Source organism: Drosophila ficusphila, unplaced genomic scaffold (assembly GCF_018152265.1).
Source record: "Drosophila ficusphila isolate 14025-0441.05 unplaced genomic scaffold, ASM1815226v1 contig_198, whole genome shotgun sequence".
In the NCBI taxonomy this organism is placed as follows: Eukaryota; Metazoa; Arthropoda; class Insecta; order Diptera; family Drosophilidae; genus Drosophila; species Drosophila ficusphila.
This window is the reverse complement of record NW_025064092.1, coordinates 5,918,405-5,942,613: the sequence shown is the minus strand read 5'-3', so window position 1 is coordinate 5,942,613 and position 24,209 is coordinate 5,918,405. Positions and strand designations below refer to the sequence as shown.

The window sequence follows — 24,209 nt, the reverse complement described above, 5'->3', positions numbered from 1 at the left end:
ACGCAACGTTTCGCACGACACGATTTGGTACTTAGGAGGCACGACCTCAGTGGGCCATGTAATTGCACTCGCAGTGGAAAAAAGGTCCACGCAAAATTAACAAATTTCCAACATTAGCGCCGCAAACTTTCACGAGGCTGCGGTCTCCTTTGCGGCCGAGGGGCTTAAGTCAAAAATTTGAGGGGCATCATGTACAGGATATACGAATATATACACACAGAAACCCATATTATCTCTACGTAATTATTTTATTTTATTTTGTGCCCTGCGAGCAGGAAAACTTTTCCACAGCATCCCTTCGTTATTCAGTTTTTTTTTTTTTTATTATTTTTTGACGCCCACCCATTTGAATGCTCCGCAGAGTGGAAACTTTTTTCGAACCTTTTAATGACAGAATAACATCACATGTGCCTTTCGACGAACTCGAGGTTGCCTTTCCTCGAATTGCTGGCTAAGAAGAAATATTTCTAGTGAAACGCATTACTTTGGCTTCGGCAGAAGAACCTTTTGTTTGGCTTTGGGTGTTAGTAGAACTTTTTTATTTTACTTTAAGGTACATCTTACTGAGGTAGTATTATAAAAATACAAGTAAAACCAAGAAGGAAGCAAATTACATATTTTCTTTTTTAATTATACAGTGTTTTTAAAAATAATCTCATCTCCAGAAAATGTTTTTCCAGCTCAAAAACATTTCGTGCTCTTCTTACCATATGATTAATAATCTAATTAGGTTCGGGATATTTAAGAAAAGACGGCTCGAGGGTACTTTAAGCTTCCATTGGTGTTTTTTTTTTTTTTAGGACCTTCTTGTGTGTTATGTGAGAAGTCCGCTGCGTGTTTGTGTTTCTAGAAAAGCGTCTGCGTTGCCAGGAAGGATGCCAGTTCGCCTGTCTGCCAGTTAGACAAGTTTCCTTTTCTTTGGCAGATCCAACGGAAAAACGGAAAATCCCCACCGCTCCGCCTACGTGCCACACTTCACTCATTTCCGGCATTTTATTTTAATTAAATTTATAACAAATGTCATATAGCGCCAAAGTTTTTCTGCCAACAACGACAACAAGAACAACAACAAGAGCATGTGAAATATTTACCCGCTTCCTGTCGCACTGCATTTTCTTTTTGGCCCTTTAAAGCCGGGCTATCAAAGACTAGACTTTGGCTTTTCAAGGGATTAAACGAAATTTATGCGAGGGATGAGTGTCATTGGGGAAAGGTCCTCGAGCTTTACAAACTGACTGTCAAGGGGTTGCGAAAACTGGGGATTACTTTAATGACCCTCAACCTGATTTGAATAAACTTTGTTTTTAAACAGAAACTTTGTTTAGTTCTTAAAGGAAGTACAAGCTAAAAAAGTTTGATGAAGATACGTATTTAAGGTGTGTGTTTATTATTTTTAATAAAGGATTCAAAACCTTTTGTTCTAATTTCTTCATATGTTTCTAAACTTGTCGGGAATTTCCACAGCGAATGCCTTATAAAACTTAAATATAGTTTAAAGACCTGCCAAAAAGAAGAATCTCAGGCATTCTGAGAAATTTGCTCTGTCTTAACCCGTTTAAGGGAAATTCATTTTGGCCAGACTCCCAGTTGTTAACCAAGGGTTTTCCGATGGCTGAAGTCCACAACAATATGCAACATGTTTATGGCATTTTTGCCCTTGGCCCCACAGGCTTTACCTTCCTTCTTTATTTATTTTTTTTGTTGTTGTGTCTGTCCCCGAAACCCCTTTTTTCCCACCACCTAAATTGAGAAATTTTTGGGCCGTGTCCAGAGAATCTGGCTCCATCCTCTACTGCATTCTGCAGTGGAAGAGCTGTGGCTGTCGCTAGTTTTGGTGCTACGAGCTGCTTTTCCTGCTATCGACATTTACTTTATGACAAAACGCCCACAGCCACTACCGAAATTCTGCTCGGGACAGTTGTGGCGAGTATGTGACGACCTTTTGGGGGCGATAAATGAATGGGTGGATGGGGGAAGTTCGTAGAAACTATCAGAAATTAAAACCGACATCAATCAAAGCCAATTCGTGCCTACAAAATGGAACTCAGGCAGCGAACTTAATTGATATTTGCGGTGACTTTATTAACAACCCAAAATATTAACTCGACTTTTTCCTAGACAATAATTAGTTAGTTATTAAAACACATGAACCTATGGGATTTTCAATTATAAAGATTATAAAGATTTTTACTGTCACACCAATAAACAATCTACAATTGGGAGCCAACATTATTCGTGATTGCTCTTTTGTGGGCTGTCAATCAAAGAAACTGATCCATGGGCTAATTTTTCCGGCCTCATTCGAGTGGAAAATTCGGTCATGCTCCTTCGGAAAGCACAGCCATCGTCATCGTCATCGTCATTGTCAGGCAATTTGCAGGCTAAACAAAGGCAAACAATAAGTGCCAAGAAAATTGCCAAACAGTGTGTCCCATCGTCAACTGCAGTCTGCATTTTGGATTTTCTGATTGATGAGGTTTTGCCAGCTCAAGACAATCCCCGTTTTGCCTCACTACATTTCAGGTGAAACTTTACTAAAAATCCATACAGAGAATACAGAGAATATATATAGATAGAGTTCAAATAATACCGGGCAGACAATCAAACTGCACAAATATCAGACGAAAGACTTTGGGGGTTTTGCATGCCTGCAAAAACATTGACAATCCGGTTGGCAAACACATTCGGTTTACTTTGCATTTGCATTTAATGAAGCAAAAACAAAGCCCTCAGATGATTTAAATTGTTACAAGTTTACTTTGTAATTGTTAAGAGGCATATTGTTGCCCAAATCGGCCACAATTCTGCATTGGTTGGCTGAGGTTATTTTGCCCAAAATGTTTTAGGGGATTTGCAAGCTTAACGCAAATGCGTTTGAATAATAATCATAAGACATAAGACATTGATATTTCAGTATTTTAAATCACACCTGAAAACGTTTTGGCTTTATTAGACTTGTTTATTTATATTAATTGCTTGTATAATATTGAATATTTTCTTTTGACTATTTTTCTTTCCTTTCGGAATTGCAAACGCAGCTATTGGATTTCACTTTTGCCCACATGCAAGGCAAAAAGAAAAGGAAATAATGCGGGGAATTTAAAATCCGGTAGGATACTCCGGTAAGCAGAACCGGATCCGGCAGTTTGGATGCACGATGATGGCTTGTGCGGCGTATTAACTTTTTGGCCTTGCACATAAATTGCAGCATAACGTTTCGTTTACATGATTAAGAACTTTTCACTTTTCTTCTCGCCGCCAGCTTTTGTGCAACCCGCGGAATAATGGAATAAAATGAGTGGGTTAAAGGTCCTGAACCGGGGAAAAAAAAAGCTTGTAGCATTCTGTTGAATTGTAAACTGAACGAAAATGGAGTAGTAGAAGGAGCGAAAATAAAAGAAAGGGCCAAAAAGTTGTTCAGTCTTTTCCCATAATAATCAACGGGTTTTTTTTATTCCATAAAGTTTTTCCTCCCACCACTTTTTTTTTGCGTGCTATTCCATTTGCTTTGGTGTTCGTCAAGAGTCCTTAGGTTTTTTTTTTTTGTTGTTCCTTTATCCCTTAGTGTGTGTTTTTGGGGTGTTCAGCCCACAACTCCCACAAAAACGTGGCCAAAAACTTTGCATATTTAAGCTAAATATGTTAATAGCTATGGGTATTTGCTCGGGATAAATTCGCGGAAGTATTACGAACGAAATTTAAAAGTCGGAAAAGGCATATTTTAAAATGTTTAAAATTAGGTTAGGAGAGTTACTTTTATTTAAAAGAATAAATTGAGGTTAAAAAACTTTATGAAAAGTTGAAAAAGTTGTATGCAAAAACCAAAATCAATAATCACCCAAGAAGCTGAAATAAATATGCATTTTCCTCGTATCGTTTTTCCCCTTTTCCGCCCGGGCACTTATGGGAAATTAAATGCATCTCCTTGAGCCCGTATTAAAGTGCGATTCGAGGGAAATAGGGGTTCTCTATTCAGACGGAGGCGGGGTTTCCGAAGGGTTTTCAGATGCTTCTAAGCCGCTTAGTGGCGACACAAAAGTCAGCAGCACGAACATGTGGACATAACAAAGAGAAGCGGAGGAGTGACGACGGCCCAGCTTCCGTTTCCGCTTTTCCTGGCATTTCCTCTGCTCGAGGCTTCTGCGGGATGACGACATCCCTTTAAAGTATAATACACTTTCGACACTCTCTTCTTAATTTCTTTCTTTCTCGTTGCTTTTTTTTCTTCTCTTTTTTCTTTTTAAACCATCTCGATTTACACAACCTGTTGGTCGGTTTGCAATTTATTTATTTTATCGACTTGAGCAATTACACGCAATATGACACGGGCAGCAATGAAAATTGCGTATACGCCACCGATTAATAAGCGATTATTGGTACCTGGACTTCCGTTCACACCTTCTCGGGTGCCAGAAAATTGTCAACTGCAATATCCTGTGGAAAACCAGGCCGCCCACTTTTCACCTCGTTTCGTGTCACTCAATAACACGCCTACACAGCACTTCTGCTGGCGAAAATAAAACCGAGAAAAATTAAGAAACATACTTTAAAAAAATGTTTCGAAATAAAAACTATTATTTTTTATAAATGTCCCCCTTTACTGACAATTAAATCAGTTACTCATTCGACTTTCTAAACAAAAATACATGGAAATCGTTTAAAAATTAAATTTATCCCATATTTAAACACATAAGAACTCGTGTTTAAATATCAGAATTTCACCATTGTGATATCAATATTTTCTGTGTAGTTCCTAGCCTTTTTTTTTTGGCAAAGCAATCCTTTTAATTGGTTTATGCTTTGCCTACTGCACTTTTAAATGCTGGTGCACAAAAGAGCCCGCATATCACGGAGCAAAAAAGGGAAGTTTTCCATGGCGATTGGGGATTGGGGATTGGGGATTGGGCCAAGTGGGCAGACAAAGAGCCTTGAGCAATGGACAGAGCAAGTGATTTGCATGCCAAATTGATGATAGTTTGTTGATAGTCTGTTGATTTTTTCCTCTTTCTGGTCTTTCCCTTCTATTATTTTTTTTTTTTTTTGCTACCATTAAGCTGATTTGAAGCGAGCGCTGTGTGGCAGTCTATTTGTGTAAGTATAATCGATTTATCGGAATGCAGTGCGCTTTTAGCTTTAATGAAATGCATAGAAGCATTTACTTTTCACAGGGCATAAGACCCTTTGAATAACCTCTGGTATTCTAAGTTCCATTTGCGTATTTCTAAGGCAACAATTACGCATTAATAAGTGCAATTTCAAAGGTTTTGCTGTAATACCTCCCAAAATTATATTATACTTAAAGACCCCAAAGAACTTGACCAATTCAATTCGGATTTTAAATTTTTGACTCCTTTAAAAAATACTCCTTAACCAGACTTCGAGATAACATAACTTTTCTAATTTTTACCCGATTGATGTGGTATACCTTGTTTCCTAGTTTTCAGTAGCTTGTAGAAAAGTGACATATTTGCACTTAACAATTTTGCTCTGAGACCAGACAGCAATAATGAAATTTTGCAAAATTGCCGGCCATTAAAAAGGTCTGGAAAAAAGATACTGTTGGGCAGGAGAAAGTTACCGACCGAACAAGATAAAGTTGGCCAACTTACCACGGACAACATGCCTATCATTTGCAGAGAGTGAGGACAAAAGCAAAAGCAAAGCCAAAGGCAAAGGTACTTGGCAAATGGGCGTGTCAAGCTGGGGTCAAACTGGTAACAAAGTTTTTAATTTCTAATAACGATACCGAGTGGCTCTCAACTAAATTGCCAGCACTTTTGGCAATAAAAAAAAAAAGAAAAAACAAAGAACCAGCCAGGAAATATGCACTGCGGCTAATTGCAAGTGCGTTGAGCCAATGGTCAACTTTTGATCGAAGCTATTTGCACTAATTAAAAATCCATCACGTAATGAAGCCAAAGTTAGTCGCAAGCAACCGAATACCTTGGGGCAAACAAAGCCACTTTGTCAATTTAAAATGTGTCCATCAATTGATTAGGAAATTAGCCGAGGTGCATTTACTCATCTACTTTGTTTGCAAGTAAAACCAAAAAAAGTTAAAAAGTAAAAAAAGTACATTTCAGTTTATAAGAGTAATTTTCCAAATGTAAAAAGCCTTTTATCTCGAAGGCAGCAATATACATTTCACTTAAATGACACCTTTTGGCCAAATTAACATTGATATTTGGGTCAGACAAAGAGTTAATGGCAAAGTGCACGTACGATAAGCATTTCCCATGATGGTTATATGATGATTAATAGTGTTCATAACATTGTAAATAAGTGGTAGTTTGGGAATTGGACATGGAAATAAATGGCATATGTGGGATTTGTTTGGCTTTTTTTCTGTTGACAGAATCGAGAAACCTAATTACCCAATAAAGGAAAATTTCAGTTTTTCACAAATAAGCTTGTAAGACAGCAAATAATATCCGAATTTCTGTTGATTTTTTTTCATGCAAATTGTATTAGTTTAAAGATTGACAGACAAAACAAATTGAACAAATTTTGACAACAAATAAATTGATTATGCAGCACTCTTTGGTATCCATTTGTGCAAATATATATATATATACATATTTATTCGCCTTGGGCATGAAAAGGACCATTCAAAAATTGTCCAAGCATGGAAAACGATAAATGGGAAAATGCGGAAAATGTAAGAGGGCGGGAAAGATCCGCTCCACTTGAGTTGGGGAAAAACCATTTGCGGACCACTAGACGAAATTAGCTGGAGAAACGCTTAGTAATGGCAATTTCATAAATTTATCTTCTTGAATGCGTATTTATAGCATATTTGGTGAACCCATTGGTCGTTTCATCGTTACAATTCAAATATTTATGCGTCCATTGTTTTTGAAACGTTTTTCATTTATTTATTTAAATTTTCATTTTTCATTTGACGTCACTGCATTTTGCTTCGATTTGTTACGTTTCGTTTTGTTTCATTTTCACTTTCCGGTCTTCCACTCTTTCCACATTTTGTCGCCTCATTTTCCCCCGTCATTTTCCAACGCGTTTTCCTCTTGTTTTATTGATTACGCACATTTGAAAATCAATCAGTGAGGCAATCGCTTGGGCCCATTGACTGAAGTTTTGTTTATTTGTTCATTTTCCAGTCACTTTTCTTTGTTTTTTTTTTTTTTCTCATTTTTTGTTTTTCCTGGTGCGCCCGATTCTTTAATGTTGGCCTGGGCAAGCACTTTGCTCCTAATGGCCAAAAGTCGAGGGGCTAAATTGCCATAAAAAATGCTCTACGACGTCTCAAGATACTGAGGTCATAGAAATGTATTTTTAAATACAGCTTGTATTTGAATTAAGGAAAGTGTATATTGTAACCAATTGGAAATCTAAGTTGAAAGAACTTTAAAAGTTTTGTATTACCATTTCATAGCTTTTAACTAAGCGGCCAACCTATTTGGTCATAGAAATCTGCATTCTCTTAAGGTTAAAAAGTAAAATACCTGAATACCTTCACGTAAACCTGATATACAAGTACACTTGATATATTTTGCCGCTGGCATTCGCTATTCTTAAAAACAAGGTTACTTGTTTGCTTTTTTTTTTGTTGTTGTTTTTTTGTTTTTCTGAACTCACAAAAGGACAACGCATCCTTCGAATGTCCTGTCTGGTCGGCAAACATACATCTACTTTATGTTTATATTAGGGAATGCGCCTGGGAATATACATATGTATTCGCCAAGGATCGAATCTCGTTTCTCCTCTAACTGCAGGCAATTTTTCTATTTTCCACATCATTAGTTTTCAATGAATATCTTTGTTGTAGTTTTTCTGCTGGGTTAAGTGACCCGCCCACTCCTCCTCGATTTTCCCAGGCATAAGCAAATAAACTTATAAATTGGCCAGGACCAAAACAAAATCGAAGGAAAATCGCCAAAGGAGAGAAAGTGAAAATGGGAGTGAGAAACAAGTTCAATAGCAGCCATAAATCAAAAACACTGCCCTCGGGAAAACGAAAGAAAAGCGAAGGTTTTTTCTTTCTTTTCCACAGATTTTGTTCCTTTTTTTTTTTTTTTTTTTTGTTGAAGGGGCGGGGTAAGTGCGTGTGTTTTGCCCGTGGCAATTGTAATAGAATTAGTTTATTTTCTCGTATTTGACTTTTTGTCGCACGTTAAATAAGCAATATGAACAGCGATTCCGATTTCCGCACAAAAATTCATGCACGAGCGGCACTGGGAAATCATTTGAAGTCCATGGGAATGCCCTGCGGTCGACAACATCTTCATTATCGCCTTCAATTATCACTATCATCATCGTCGTCGAAAACAGGACAAATTTCGTACAAACAGAAAACATTTCTCTTCTCTCACATATATATTCTCTGGCAAATCAAGCAAATCAAAATCAAAGTAAATACTAAGGCAACGCAAAAGACTTCGGGCTCTTGGCTCCTTAAATGCTTTTTTTTCGATCAGGGGCATAAAATCAAGCATTCAATAAAATCAAATGTCCACTTTTTATGGAAACTATATACACAAAATATTTGCCTTCAAATGAGTATTTAATATTTTTTAAATGTTGACAGCCAGTGGAAAACTAGAAAAGGAAACGAGAGCAATTTAGCTGCCTTTTTATCAGACCTTTTTTCGGTGTAACCGGTATGCTTGAAAAAAAAAACCCCAAATTGACCATTTAAGCACCCAATTTTTAGGGACAACTTTGCCTATCAGCAAATGACTGTGTCATCAGCTTTTTGGTCATAAATTATACATTTAAATGGGAAATTATGGCTCTTTATTCCTGAAAAAGGTAAACGAACTTTTAATGTTGAACGCAAAAAAAAGGATAGAAAATATAAACAAATTAGCTAATTAAAGAAGCTAAAACTTATTACCAATGCTCTGATTAAAATATTTAAAATTATCTTTAAATAATAGCCTTTGCTTATATTCGATTAATGCATTAATTTGTTTCAATATTATTTGTTATTAGATTGCAATTGTGTTGTTTTTACGACCCCATTTCGCATTACTGTGTTTGCTATTTGTTATTATTTGCATTTACATTACGGTCGCTGTCACTTTGACTAATTGCATGGATTGTAGCTCTACAAATAAAAACAAAAAAGCAGCGAACAAAGGCAAACAATTGTCCACGATGCTGGCGAAGCAGCGGGAAATTGCAGAGGGGAAAATTAATTCTCATGACATGTAATTAACCGATTTACATTAGCAACGAAACAAAGGAGCGAACTAGGACCAAAAATGGGTTGAGATGTGTATGTAAACGACCGCATTTCACATTAAAATGTCTTTGTGTTTCTGGCATACTTTTGTGGGTGTTTGGCCAAAGCATGGAGAAACCACAGTTGAAATTCCTATTCTCTCCCTTTGGATTTTGCCATTTTCTTGACAAGCTGGTTTTGGCTAGAAAGTAAATATTTACACCATGGTCCATCCAAGTGAGTGTTTACTATCTCTCGCATAAAATAAATCATTTAATTTCAAAATTTTAATCCAATTATCATTCACCTGACATTTGAAACCAAAAATTTGCAAGTGTCAAGCCAATGAAAGAGTGAAAAATTAAACCCACATTATGAGTATTATATATTCGTTTGCATAAGGTTTTCTGGCCGACCGACCATCTTGGAATTGCATTTCGTAAATTGGAAAATGTTTGCCGTTGACAGACAGAAATTCTTGCGGCCAACTGACCAAGTCCGGTTGACTCTGTCCTAAGCCATTTTATAGATTTATGTCTCTACCTGAAGCCAGAAACCGCCTACCTGCTAGCCTCCCGAAAATCGCATTCAATATTTTGGCCCATTTAACTAATGAAATTTTATGCGACGAGATGGCAAACAAAATGGGAAATATCAGAAATAATATTCTCTAGCAACTGAATATTTTATTTATGAAATAAACAGAATATTAAAATAGTAGAAGCCCATAAAATTTGAATTATTCTTAATTATTTCTGCCATTTAAACACTTTTTCACTTTTTTCTAAATACCACACTTTTCATCTCTACTTAAACTTTAAATTCCACTTTAAGGTACTTTTTTTTAAGTGCAAATTCATATCGATTTCATTGTTTATGAATTCTTGGAATTCTAAAAGGTCTTTATTGCGCACGTACAGAATTTGAGAATGTTTGCCACTTTCTTTGGACAAAGTGACAACGATGCAAATACTAAAATGAAATGGAATTGCGGACCAGACCCTCAAACTCCACCTTTCACCTAAAATGTTTCTATTCTTGGGCAAAATTTGTGCCGTCTAATAATTTATTTATATTTCATTAAATATAAATGCGTTTGCCTTCCAGTTAAGTTCAATTTCAGTCGCTCGCTTTTTGGACCAACAAGTTGCCAGTGAACTTTTTTGTATTTTGTTTTCATTTTTTTCTTTTTTTTTGGACAGTCTGGCCTGCGCCATTTCCCTGGGCTTTTTCAACCCTTGGTCGTCTGGTTAAACAGAAACAGAAACCGAATAAAAATACAAGGACTACAAAGGGAAAAGACTGCGAAATGAGCAGGCGAAGCTAAAGGCGGCACAGCCACATCCACAGCGGCAATTATAAAATAACAAAAATGTGGCCAGGATGGCAAAACAAAAGGGCCATTGACTCGACTCGACTCAACTCAACTCAACTCTTAAAGCCGAGTTCATTTTGGGGTCACACGGATTTTGCCTCTCAACTCTTTGCTTGCTTTTTCCATTTCATAAATATTGCCAATGGCTTAAACAACGGCAGAAAATCGATCTAAATTGTTTACCACCCCGGAAACCGTTGTTGCCAGTCCACCACAGGCCAGTTGGGTTCAATTCCAGTTAACTTAAGTTTAGTTTAGTTTAGTTTAGCTTAGCTTAGCTAGAGTTTGGTTGAGTTTTGGTTGAGTTCAACGACACGCCATTAGGAGGGCGGCGGGGTGGGTATTGGGCCAGTATTGCGTGCCATTTATGAAGCCATTCCTTGAGCACCATTTGACACCTTGGCCCCGATAAGTTGAGCAATTTATGTAACATGGCAGCCGCTTAAATTTGTCATCAGAAAGTTTGCACAGCGATCTGCTGGCGATGTGATAAAGGGTGGCACACTTTGCTGGCCCTCCAAGAATAACTTATTGGGTGCCAAACATTGATGAATGGCTTTAAAATGGGTTTCGATAATAAATTAGTTGGTGAGGACGGAAATTGGTTATTTTAATTAAGTTATATGTATTCTATTCAAATTTACTGAAAGAAAATCTTATCCTATTTATCCTATTAATCCTATTTAAATAATTCAACAGTTTACTATAATATTCTCCTGTCAAATTAAGGCCCCACATTGGGCGCCATAAAAAATGATGCCATATGTCAAAGGATAACATTAATTTGGTTGTTAATGGCGCCTTCGATTTGTTTCTTGTGCGGCGCTTTTCCTTGCCGTTGCCCTCCATTAATTATTGGCTCACGTCAGCGTATTTATATTGTTACAAGGCGTTGAAATTAATTACCCACTTTGACAAACCCCCTTCTCCGTTTTGGCCACGATCGCCAAGTAATCGTGGTCAAATATTGCTTGCCCGTTTGTTTCGTGTTTACGTTTCGGTTTACGCCTGTGGTCTTCACTGACCACGAAACTTTTTTGATTAATTTATTGGTTCGTGCTCCCATTCCGTGTTTATAACTCAATTTTGTTGTTGTTGTGTGTGTGGTTCGGCTTCATTGTGTTTGCTTGTAACAATCGACAAATAATGATTTATGCATTGTAAGCATTTTAACGTTGGTCTGCCTCTAAAGTTTCCCCGTCACGCTACCTCACCCATTTATGGGGAAAGGTTTATTGAAATTATACAGAAAAGCTGGGCTAATTCTTTTGGCCCCAAAACAAAATGCACCATAAAATTGATTGGTTTATCGAATAGAAGCGACAACATTTTTCGAGTAACCCGCACATTAGCATTAATCTATTTGTCCTGGCATCCGGCTCATTCGTTCGTTCGTTCGTTCATTCGGTTTGGGGTTATCAAATTTCGAACGCCATTAGGAATGGCAGGCATCGAGCGTGGAGCGATGGCGGTGCATTAGGATAATTATTGATTAGATCAGCGTTTTCGGCGTGCAAGGAAGTGCAGCGGTGTGTGCAATGCGAGAGAGACCCAAAACCATTCCATTTCGACGAACTGTAGCTGGCAGTTGGTAGCGAATGGCGAATGGCGAATAGTGGGTAGTCAGGACTAATTATAGCCTCGCATGCAGGATACGGCCAGGCAGGGGGTACCCCGTCCTTTGAGTGGCTGTTGCGGTGCTCCCGTGTGGGTTCCTTTGTAGGTTCGGGCCAATACCGCACGACACACGCCCCACAATTCGCTGCAGCGAGTGGCTTTCTCCCCGGCCACACAAGTAATTGCTGCTGAAAGCACATTTAATTGAAACTTATTTCGTGGGTCCGCCGCTTCAAGATTGAGCGATCGCTACATAAGTTGAGTTATAAAACCAGTTAGTGAAATCCATCAAACAAATCGAATTTCCAATTCCTATATGGTGTTATTTTTTGCGTATTCACTTGCTTTGTTAAGGTGTTAATGGTATTATAGTAAATTGAACCAGCAAGCAATCCATAAATTTAAATGAAATGGCATTCAATGTTTGGACACTTTCTGTCATTTGTTTTACTATTACTTTTTTTTGTGCTCGCCAACTGCAGAGCGAACAGTTTCCGTGCTAATTGGCTGATGGCTTTGAATCGTTGCTACATAAAAGCCAATCATCGGACATAATGAACGATTTTAACAGCCCTGTGCCAACAGATTCCTTGTGCCTTGGCAATTAAAACAAAGCATCATCATCATCATCATCATCGTCATCAGTATCAGCATGAGCAGACTTTGCATATTAAAAAAGCTGACCGAGCTCTGGCGATAAATTAAATTGAGTAGCGAAACCAATACAAAGGCATCATTTCATTTATGATACGCCCACTCAATCCGCCCCCAACCCACCCACTTATCCGCCCACCTCAAGGCTGTTGGGCCAGCTGCTGCCGTTCTCCGTTCGCTGTTGGTTTTTGAGGTTCGCTTCGTTACGCCTCGGTTTATTTTCATCCTGTTCATCCTGCCCTCGATTCAATTTTTACCACGATAATTATGTTTTTTTCACTCTACTTTTTTTTTTTTTTGTTTCATTCCTGCCTTTCTTTCGTCTTTCGTTTTGCGTTTTACGTTTTTGTACGCCCTGACAGCACTTAATTCATTTTAATGCCTCACAAAGTGAAATATACGCAGCTTCCATCGCGTACGGTTTCGGTGCGGTTTGCGCGCGTTTTAAAACGCATCGTACATTTCTGCTCATTAAGTGCAGAAGAAACACGGGATTTTCTCTGGCTCGACTTAATTAACCGTACGCGATGTGTCCCACTATATAGTTCCCTTTTTTATTACCCCTTTTTCGATGTCCCATCACACTAATTAGCCACAAATGCAGCATTTTTAATGCTAAGTTAATGAGCTTAAAACAGTAACAAAAAATGACAAAATAAAATGGATAAATAGAAAAGCGGTTGAATCCTTTTCCAACAAAGGGGCACGTGTTGCTTTTGCTGATTCAGCATATTAAAATAAAGAGCTCTTAGATCTCACAAAAAGTTTATAGGGATTACTGTGTTTTAATAACTTATACACCAGTATGTAATGCGAATAAAGTAAATATAGAACAATTTTCAATGCATACAATAAGCAATTTCCCTTTTACAAGCAATAAATGATGAAATGGCACACTTACAACCAAATACATCTTTACTGGTTTCCAAATAAATTGGCATCTTTAAAATATGTAAAATCAAACCCTCGAAAAAAATCGCTTTAGAGAACATCCTGTTGAATGGGCAATATTGTTAAAGCACTCCTTTATGACCCCCTACATAAACATTTTTATAGGTATTCCCTTTGTTTTATTATCATTTCCTTTTTATATACATTTATATATAACATGCACACTTTGCTGCGGTGAAGATGAAACATATTTATGCTTAAAATATGAAAAACATTGACGTGGGTAAAAGTTTGAAAGCTGTAAAATCGATGTGCGGTTAAAGACTGGTTTTAAAAATTTTTTTTTTTTTTTGGTTGTTAATTCCATAGCATACTTCGGCGGCAAATCAAGTTAAAAGTTCAACCGACCGCAACAGGTGCAAACAGACACGCCCAGTTTAACCGCCGCCCAAACGCCAAAATGTTTCCATAACGGACAAATTAGTGGACTTTCCTGAATCCTGAACTCCAGAATCCAGCATCCCAATCCCCTTCCTTTTTTTTGTGTGCCTGAATGTGGGCGTAATCAAATGGGTGTGGACTCCCAAAAAAAAAAAAAAAAAAAAAAAAAAATAAGGGGGAAAAAACGAAACTTACTGCCAGACAACCAAAACAACAACAAAAGTCAACAAGCGGCAAACAAGCGGCAGATTCAAAAATGAATTTTCAGGAACCAAAAAAAAAAAAAAAAAAAAAAAAACAGGAACCTTTCACCGCTTCGCAGGACATCATGCAGCTAAATTTGGAAGGTAGTCGCTACCTTTGAGGCATTTTTGGTATTTCAGCTTTTTTTTTTTTTTTTTTGTGCTTTTTTTTTTTTGTCGAATTCCTGTTTTGGCCATACAACACACACGTCTGCCAAATATTGGTTTCCGCATTTGCTCTCTTTTTGTCATAACGGAATTTTAACAGGGAGCAAAGGTATTGAGTCAAAAAGAAATCAAGTTATTGCCTTGTCATCCGAGATCTGGAATGCATTATATTATGATCTCTCTAAGAAATTCCCTTTGTTAAAGTTGAATAGGCAATTTTAATTATAAGTTAATAATTTAATTATGCACACATATGCTGCACTTCTGCCAAATTTGTGGCTTGTAAATTGAGATTTCTAAAATCTGTTTTATGCAATAATTGCCGCTTTCACTTGGCGACAAGTTAAGTTCCTAATTTAATTGATTTTCTAACTGGCATTGGTCTAATGTGAATTTTAATCCCTTTATTTAAGGTCTTGTAATTTGTTCATTTAAATGGTTTTAATTACAATTTGTATTGTTTTGTATTGACATACAATTAAATTCTCCTTTTGATTTTAATGCCACTCTACCTGTAAAGTTATAAATTTCTTTTAAAACATTTTGTCAAATCGGATTTCTTTTATTTTATTTTTTTGTGAAAGAGTATCGGAAGTTCTTTGGCTGACTTTTTGTCACCTTGTTTGTGTTTTGAATGCTGTTTTTGTCGAATTTTGTTGTGCCATTTTTTCGCTTGCTTCACTTTTTGTTGCTCTTATTTACAGTTAATTTTTATGCCATTTTCGCTGCCACATTTTTCCCCCACCGCTTTTTTCGTTAGGCTTTGTTGTGTTGTTGGCTCCTGTTCTTTTTTTTTCCGGGGTCCTTTTTTCCAACAATTTTTCTCGTTTTTGCAATTTAAAAAACTTTGCCGCTTGTTGCGTTGACTTTGTCACAAGTTGTTGGCATTGTTGGGACTTTAAGTCAAACTTTAAGATGCGGAAAATGCTCTCGCTGAAAAGTTGGGCGGAAATTGTAGTTGGCAATGGGAAAATTCTCTTTTTCATTGCGCGCTGGTTGAGTAGATTTTCGTGGAAAACACACACACATACACACACACGCGCAAGGGGGTGCGCAATGTGCAATTTTCACCCTAGAAGCTGGGAAAAACCCGCTGGCAAAATTTTTGCCCTTTCATGCGTTGTCGAGTTATGCGTCAGACAAAAGTTATTAAAAAGTCTGTCTGAAGGTATATACATACGTATATATACGTATATATATATATGTATGGCAGGGTGTAAAAGTCGGAGGACTCTAAAAGCAAAAGGCCAGAGCAAAAAGGCCAGCGGAATAAAAACAAAAGGAGCAAAAATTCAGTTTCGCCTTGAAAGTAATTCTTCTTCCTATTTCCCACGAGCTTCACTTTCGTTCTTCATCTTTTCTTTACTGCGGTCTTTAATTTTGCTATAGAATTTTTCATACATTATTCCCTTAAATAAATTTCCGCTCTGCAAAAGAAATGGTTCTTAAAGAGTTCTTTCAACTTAATTTCCTTTTCCTACAAGAAGTTTCTTGTTCTTTGGTATTTGTGCTTCTTTTTATTTTCAACTATTTTTCCTTTATACAGACAACTGCTTCCCATTGAAAAACTCGAACTTTGCTGCCAATTATTTTCAATAGCTTTTTCAATGAAAGAAAGTTCTTTTAATTCATGACGGTTAAAAAAAAACTCTCGCTTTATTGTTCCTCAACTTGTGCATATTTCCTTTTCTATTGGAAACTGAGCTATCAATTATTTTAAAGCTGCTTTTCCCCACAGAAAGTTTTTCATCTCTCTGGCAGCAAAATATAGATATTTAAATCACATTAATTGGGCTAATATAAGTAAAATAAAATATTAAAATGTTATATAATTTTATTTATAAATTTTTGAATTTAATCTAAACAAGTTAAATGACAATTGCAAAAAGTTTCACATCGTTGCAAGATTGAATAGAATCATGCAAAACGACCTGCTAACTTGTTGCACAAAATAAATTCTAACAAAGAAAACAAAGTGGGGAAAAATGTGGCAGCTTGTTAAACTTGCAGCGTCGAGAGGAAAATAAACTTAACCGAAATTGGGCAACCATAAATCACAATCACTGCCAGCAAAGCTGCAGTTGGCTAAAAATTGATAGAATTTTAAATTTCACATCGTGCAACTTATTTGTCGTCCATTTTCGTGCACAATTGTTAGAGAGTTTCAACGCTTTTCGATCCAGATCCGGATCCAAAATGGCTATGGTATGGGTATGGGTATGGGTATTCGGTTTTAGGGTGTGAGTTTTTCGGCATGGAATGGAAAAGCTGGCTGGCGGCAAGTTTTCGCTTTGAAATGGAAATTGTTCAAAATGTTGGGCTGCTGTCTGGCCAGGACATTGAATGAAAACAAAAGTGCTGGCAAAAGTTTGAACAGCAGCTGACTGCCACCCTTTAAACCAGCTTTCGTTTTTCCAGAGCCATCGGAAAAAAAGAAAAAAAAAAAAAAAACAAGAAAAAACTTTGGTGGGACGAAAGAAATATGGAGACAGTCGAGGTTCTAAAAATAGCACTTGGAATGCAGTTTATGGGCAAAAAAAGAAAATACGTAAAAAATAAATATATTTATAGTTCGATTTTCAAAACATTAAAACTACAAATTAAACAACCTAAATGAAATATTATTGTATTCATTTGTAAGAAAGCTAATGTTTTATTTGAAAGATTCGTTGTTTTTGACACTATTTTTTATAATTTATTTTCTTCATCAATCTCTGCTACTTTTTCGCTGGCAACTGTACTTTCAAGAGGAAATTGGAGAGGAGAAGGGAATGAAGTCAGATGTGATTGTGCACGAAGCGACAATGCATCAAGAAGGGTCCTAGTTGGAGCAAATAAAGGACAGAGAAAACACACTCACTCAGCAGAGCACACACACACAGTCACACTTACACAATCACAAGTTTAACATTCTCGCACACACATTTACACAATGGAAAGAAGGAACCAAATCAGCTCTCGCAAGCAATTTGAAAGCGTTTTATATCCACCGGCGATTCAAATTTAGGACACAAACTCTTTAAGTATTTAAAAATAAGAACTTAAACTTTTTGTAGAACAATAACTGAAATATAAATGCACTTCAGCATTTGGTACAAGACCAATAAATTCTACATGAAAATATTATAATATTCCATTAGGAAATTAGTTGGCATATTCAGCATGGGTAAAATTCTGGCTCCTCACCTGCTTTATTTCATAATTCATAAGACAAACACCCGAATATCAAGGCAACCTGACTTTTATTCACAACATTTCGGTGACAATATGGATAAGGGGCACAAAGTTGGGCGAGAGGGGGGGAAGAGGAACAACAGATGTGAATGGCAGCATTTCGTATTAGCAAAAGAAATTAAAGTACAAATCCCTTTGGTGACACTAACGGCAATCCAAATGCAGACAAAAACAATTGGGGGCGGGGGGAGATGGCAGGATAACTGGAGAAAGATGGGGGAGGGGGAGGGGGGAGGTGGGTGGTGGGAGAATGGAGCTATGGGGAAAACACAGACACGAGCAAGGAGTTCAGCGACTGCGGTTGGCGTAAATAACATAAATTAAAATACAATAAAATAGACAACGAACCGTTGTTCTTTCCACAATTTCCACCTCCCCCCATCCATTACCCCCCTAGAAAACCTTTGTGGATCCTGGTTTTGCCTTGGTTTTCCTTGGTTTTCCTAGAACCCCGCATTGATTACCTCCGCGCGAGTTCGTTGCTCATTTGACTCGCCCGCCAACTCGGAGGCAATGGTAAACTAAAGTGAATGACTTCTAAATTGCGAGGAATAAGACAAAGTGGTAGCATTTTTATGCACACAAGCTAGCAACGTCATGGATTCCGGCACAGTGAGGAAAATGGGGAAAAACATGCCGTGAAACTGCTGACAAATCGGAACAAATTAGATACTTTTCTTATCATTACTGTTTGTAAAGATCTTGAAATGCTTCTATAATGAAATATAGTACAATACAAGGATTATTTTTAGGTTAAGCTAAAGGTATTATTATGTGAATTTTTTATTTGGATTTATTTTATTTGTTATTGTCAATGAATCTTATTTTCATTTACTTCACGTTTATGTTTTATTTAAAGTGGTTTTCTATTAAATTTTCTTTCTTGAACTAGTCCATAATTTTATTTTCAGTGCCTACACATGTTTCTGGCTCTATCGTAACTTTTTGCCCGCGGTTCTTTTGCAATTTTCGTGCACTCCATCATCCCACTTTACCATTTTTGCATTGGGGCCATTAGCAAAAAAGCCAAGCCAACAGCATACAAAAAATAAAAAACAAAAACAAATTTGAAAGGCTTTCGTTGAGTGTATGTGTGTGTGTGTGTGTGTGTGTGTTTGGAATATAAGATACTCGCTTATAAATGTAACTTTTGGCGGTGTTCAAGGGTGCTTGGCAGGGCATTAAAGTACTTTTTATTTACCTTGAACTTGTGAGAGTTTTTCAGGCGAGTTTCGCCAGCCTGGCTAGGAAAATTTCTCTGCTGTTGGGCATCACAAAATACCCAAGTTGGCACAGGGTATTAAAAGGGTTTTTATTTAGCTGACAAAGAGGCAAAAATGTGCTCATTTAAAAGCCATAAACAGAAAGACAAAACACCTCACGTGATCTTTAACCCAAAGCTTTTGGAATACATATTTTTCTTCTCATTTATTTTTTTGATGTCCTTTTATCTGGGGGGAAAGAACCTAAGGAGCTCAGACAGACACGAAATAACAATGAAACTAAAACTTTAAACTGTCTGTCAACTCGAAAGGATTTCCACCAGACGTTTTTGAGAAGTCCGAGGAGCTGGAGAAGACAAATGCTCTTTGGAAAATCGCTCGAGCAGGCTGCACTGTCACTTATCGGGTCAAAACGGACAACGGGGTTTCCACTCCACACTCCACAATCTACACTCCACAATCCACACTCCACATCAACGTGCCACTCTTGACCCTTTCAAGTGAGACCCTCCGGCGGCAAATGAACTTGGCTCAAATGAACTTTCAACTCGACCAATTAGCAGACATCGAACAGTTGAGTCGGAAAAAGGATTCGATATTTAGAAATTAAATAAGCTTAAAGGGAAAATAATTGCAAATTATAAAATGTTCATGGCTTATAAATAGTTAAAAACAATACAGCAAACTTAATGTAATTGTAAATCTTAAAGTTTTTATATTCATTTAAAACTCTCTCTCCCTAAATCCCATTCAATTAATAACTTCAACTGGAAAATCTCTCTTAGCCATTTTGAAGTCAACTTTTGGCAGCTATTTGAAAATTTAATTTTGGATTTCCAGCGAGCAACGAAGAGTGGAAAACTCCGGTGTTAGCGACAAACTTTCAGCGCAAAAATGTAAGCCACCACGTTCACGGCCATCACATTGGGAATTTCCATTGAAATAGAGCCCCTTTCCTTGTCTTTCAACTCGCTGGGAGTTTGGGTTTTGCGAGGGGCGGGCGAAAAGATGAAGAGCGATGGTTAAAATGAGTTTTCAACTTTCTGGCGGCGTCATATATTCGATCGAAACGTGACTTCTTAACCCGTACGTTCACCTAGAGGACAGAAAAAATACCCGCCTTGATATATGAGACTGGGATTGCCGTGGAAAAACCCCTGAAAAACCCATGGACTGCATTCATCTTCATCTTTGCCCATTTCCTCGAACAAAAAAAAAAGGAGAAGGATGGGAGAGTAAAGTTACTTCTGAATAAATGATGCTACAAGCCACAAAGAGACGCCACTTAATTTATCAAGAAGCACGTGTATGAATATTTTGCGGAGTCAAGCAACTTTCCTAATTGCTTGAGTTGAGATTTCAAAAACAATTGAACTTCCTTTTTCTGGCAGGGCAGTTAAGACACGGGCTCTACCTATATAACAAATATGTAATGTCTTAATGGTGGTTTTGAAATTTTTATACTTTAGTATAAATTAATACATTAATATTAACAGCTTGTAAATAAAATTTTCTAAGGACAAACTTTAAATTAGTTTCATCTAGTTCCAATAAGCTAAAAATGAGTGCTGCATTTCATTTATGAAATACAAACTACTAAGTTCTATTAAGGGGCACAACTAGTGTGACATTTCAAAAAAATCTTTTTTTTTTTCTTTCATATTTTGGTAGATTACACCTTTAAAAATAACATATTAAAATTTCAAATCGATATCTTAAATAGTTTTTGAGTTAAAGCAATTTTAAGAGCAGCCGCTCGTATAGCAGTGAATACGATCATTTTATCTTTAAACGCGTTTTTCTCGAAACTGCATTTTCCGAATTTGCTGCAGTGATAACTCAAAAACTAATGATCCGATCACTATCAAATTTTTTTTAGATGTTCTATATATAGTCCTCCCTACAATGACCTATCGATTTTTTGATCCGATCAAAAATCGAATTTTGGCAGGCCAAAAACGACCAAAATTTTGGGTAAAATTTGATTTTTTTTTTTTAAAACGCCGCCATTTTGTCAATTTTTGATATTTTTTATTTATCGTAGGTCATTGTATGGACAATATCATCTAGTTTAACGAGAATTTTTCATTTTTTGATTTCATCCACGGAGAAGGCCGGAATCACTGCAGCAGTTGGGGCACTTTTTTTTTTTAGCGCCGTTGGAGATCGGCTCTAGCTTAAAAAATATTTAATTTTTTTCTTTAAAAATTTTACTGTATATTTGTCAAACATGTATAAATATATTCTAAAAATTTGAAAAGAATTGATAAAGTAGTTTTTTTTATAAAAATTCCCAAAAATCACCATTTTTTTAGGCCGTCACACTAGTTGTGCCCCTTAATGGATTACAAAATCTACGCAGTTCCCTAAACTTCCACCGAATTCCAAACATAAATTCAAGTGTCTGTTAAGACGAAACTAATTGGTGGCCAAAAACCAAAGTACCTAAAGGTGAGTGTGTGTATCGCCGAGCATTAATTGCAAGTGTTTTCCGCAATTGCACACACTTACCTTGAGTTATTTGGCACGGGTGAATGCGCTTTTTGACCCAGTCGATGGGGCAGGAGGAAAACGGAGGGAAAGGGGGAGAATCCAAGGCACTTGACACGTGTGTTCTTTCGAAATAGAGGAAGTGAAAGTGGTTTTTGGATGGGGCCCGATGGTTTGGAAATAATCAAGAACGTGCCTCAGATTTCCGGAAGGCGAAACGGGAAGATGGAGCGATGGAGCGATGGAGCGATGGAGCTGTGTGTATGTTTCGGCGCACAGAGATCCCATTTTCAATCATTGATGATTAATCAGACATCAGCTGGCTGTAATCCAGAGTACAGCTTCCTCATTTTCTACCCCCCTCCCTCCAGCTCATTTCCCCCGTCTGATTTTCCACCCCCCTCAGCCTGATGATGATGATGGGAATGAGGATGAGGGAATACAACCAGCATCCGCTGCCTTGGCAGTAAATCTGTTTTGGTTGCTTCATTAAAAATTAAACAGTGCGGCAATTTGAGGCAACCGAAAGAAAAGGGGGCGGGGCCATTTGCATTAACATCAAATCAAAGCCCAGCAAAGAGTGTAGCGTACTTTGGGGCTTTTAATAAACTCAACTCAACTCAACTCAGTTGAGTTGAACGGCAGACAACCAACACGACACAGACAAACGACTACCGACTACCGAAAATTTTAATAAAGTCTTCCCGTTTCGGTCCGCTTCCTACTCCTTCTCCTTTTCCGCCCCCCCATTCCCCGATTTGCCACGCCCCCCGGCTGTCTGGGCCGCCCTGTTTTATTTCATTTGCAGTGCTGCATAGTTTAAGATGTCTACTCAGAGCCACGGCCAAATAACAGCCGAGATTCATATTTATTTATAATAAAAGAAGTCGTCGTCGCTCAGCCGAAGATAAAACGGAATCAGCGAAGCCCAAGAAACGAAACATTTTGTTACACTTTAAAGGGATTTTAGTATTTAATTTTAGATAGTCATTGAAGGGGAAATCTAAAGAAAGGTTAAGCATTTGAAGTGCTCAAGCATTTATTGCTCAAAATTATTTTTGATTGTTTATTTGGCTAGAGAAATATACACAAAAGAAATTAAAAGAAAAGTAACTGGGAAATTTATTATATAAAACTGATCAAATTATACAATCTATATAATATTTACCAATGATTAATGCATCAATGTGAATACAACTAGCTAATAATAATGATCCGCTTTTAATACCAAGTGGCTCATCCATCACAACATATTCGTAATACCCTTCGATAATAGTTAAGCGAAAATGCTTACACAAAATTCATTGGACCATTAAGTGCCTTGGCTAAAAAGGAAGCGAGAAAGAAAATTTCCGGCGAAATGTGTGCACAAACATACGCACAAATAGAAAATTATATATGCACATTACAGCGCAGATTTTGCCACTTGACACAGCAGGCGAAATTTTCTGTTCTTTTTTTTCTTTTTTATTTATTTTTTTTTTTTTGTTCTTTTGTTTCAGGCAGCTTCATTTTTTTTTATATTTCTGTTGCGTGGAATCTTCACCTTCATCTCCATAAATAATTCAGCAAGCCGAGCAGAAAGTGACAAGACAAAAACTTGGACTTTTGGCCATAGTTTTTCTGTGTTCTGTTCATCTTTTGAGAATTCGCTGGCAATGACGTGGCCACAAAGATTGGGTCAAAAGGCGTCCATCACACAGTGGGCCAATTGTCTATGCTGGCTGAGGTCGACGAGCGCTAAGAAAATCCCCCTATGAGTTGTTAACATATTAAGAAGATTTCACTTAAGTACGCCCAACATCCTATTACATTTGGAGCCCAGCCCCAAACGCTGGTTAATGAGGAGAAACCCCCCGCAAAAAAAAAAAAAAAAAAAAAAAAAAGTAGGCAACATATTATACTACGCCGTCGTTTTTGCCGGTTGGAGGCTGGCGTAATGAAATGTGTTTCAAATTGCCCATAAAAGTGTGTCAAAAAAGGGGGACCAGGAAGGCACAACATGTGCACACACTAGAGGTTATTTTAATAAAGTACATTTAGGCGACCTTAATGGTGACTATATTTCGCAACCTGTTTTCGCAAAGGAAATAGTTTCCAAAGTTGCTTTAGTTTCTTCTATAAGAAATGTTTTCAACCCTTTAATTTATTTTGTTTCCTGTTTTCCTTCCGCATTCGTAAATTGTTTTGTTTTCATTGTGTGAAATTGAGTGTGTAAATTAGCCCTAAGAAATATGTTCAGCTTAATGGCAACATTTCTGTTCGAAATTATTTATGGACTAACAAAGACCCATTCACAAATCACTTGGGGATTACGCTTTTTCCCCTTTATTTTTGTTTTTTTTTTTTTTTGAAGAGGTTGGAGGTGCGTTTTGGCCAAAAGGTAAAGGACATGAGTTGGCAAATTTCCGGTGAAAGGCATGTGTCTATGAATTCGCGTTCATTTGTGAAAAGCGAGTGCGTGCTTCGCGAGGCGTGGCTGTCAAGAGCGGATGGAAAGGCACTTACAACCTGGCCTAACGCACACTTACGCACCTTAAGACACACACACACACACACACACTCACACACGTATATACATACACGGTGGCTGAATGGGCATATTTTTGGCATGATTTAACACTTAATTAGCAGCGTTTTTGACTCGAGTGTCGCCCCATCATTGTCAGTGGCTCACTGTGGTGAACGGG

The 24,209-nt window shown here is 37.3% G+C and overlaps 1 protein-coding gene across 1 annotated transcript in view; it reads right to left on the bottom strand.

Moving 5' to 3' along the window:
• Positions 1-24,209, bottom strand: part of LOC108088594 (eye-specific diacylglycerol kinase) — a 95,288-nt gene that overhangs the window by 55,715 nt on the left and 15,364 nt on the right.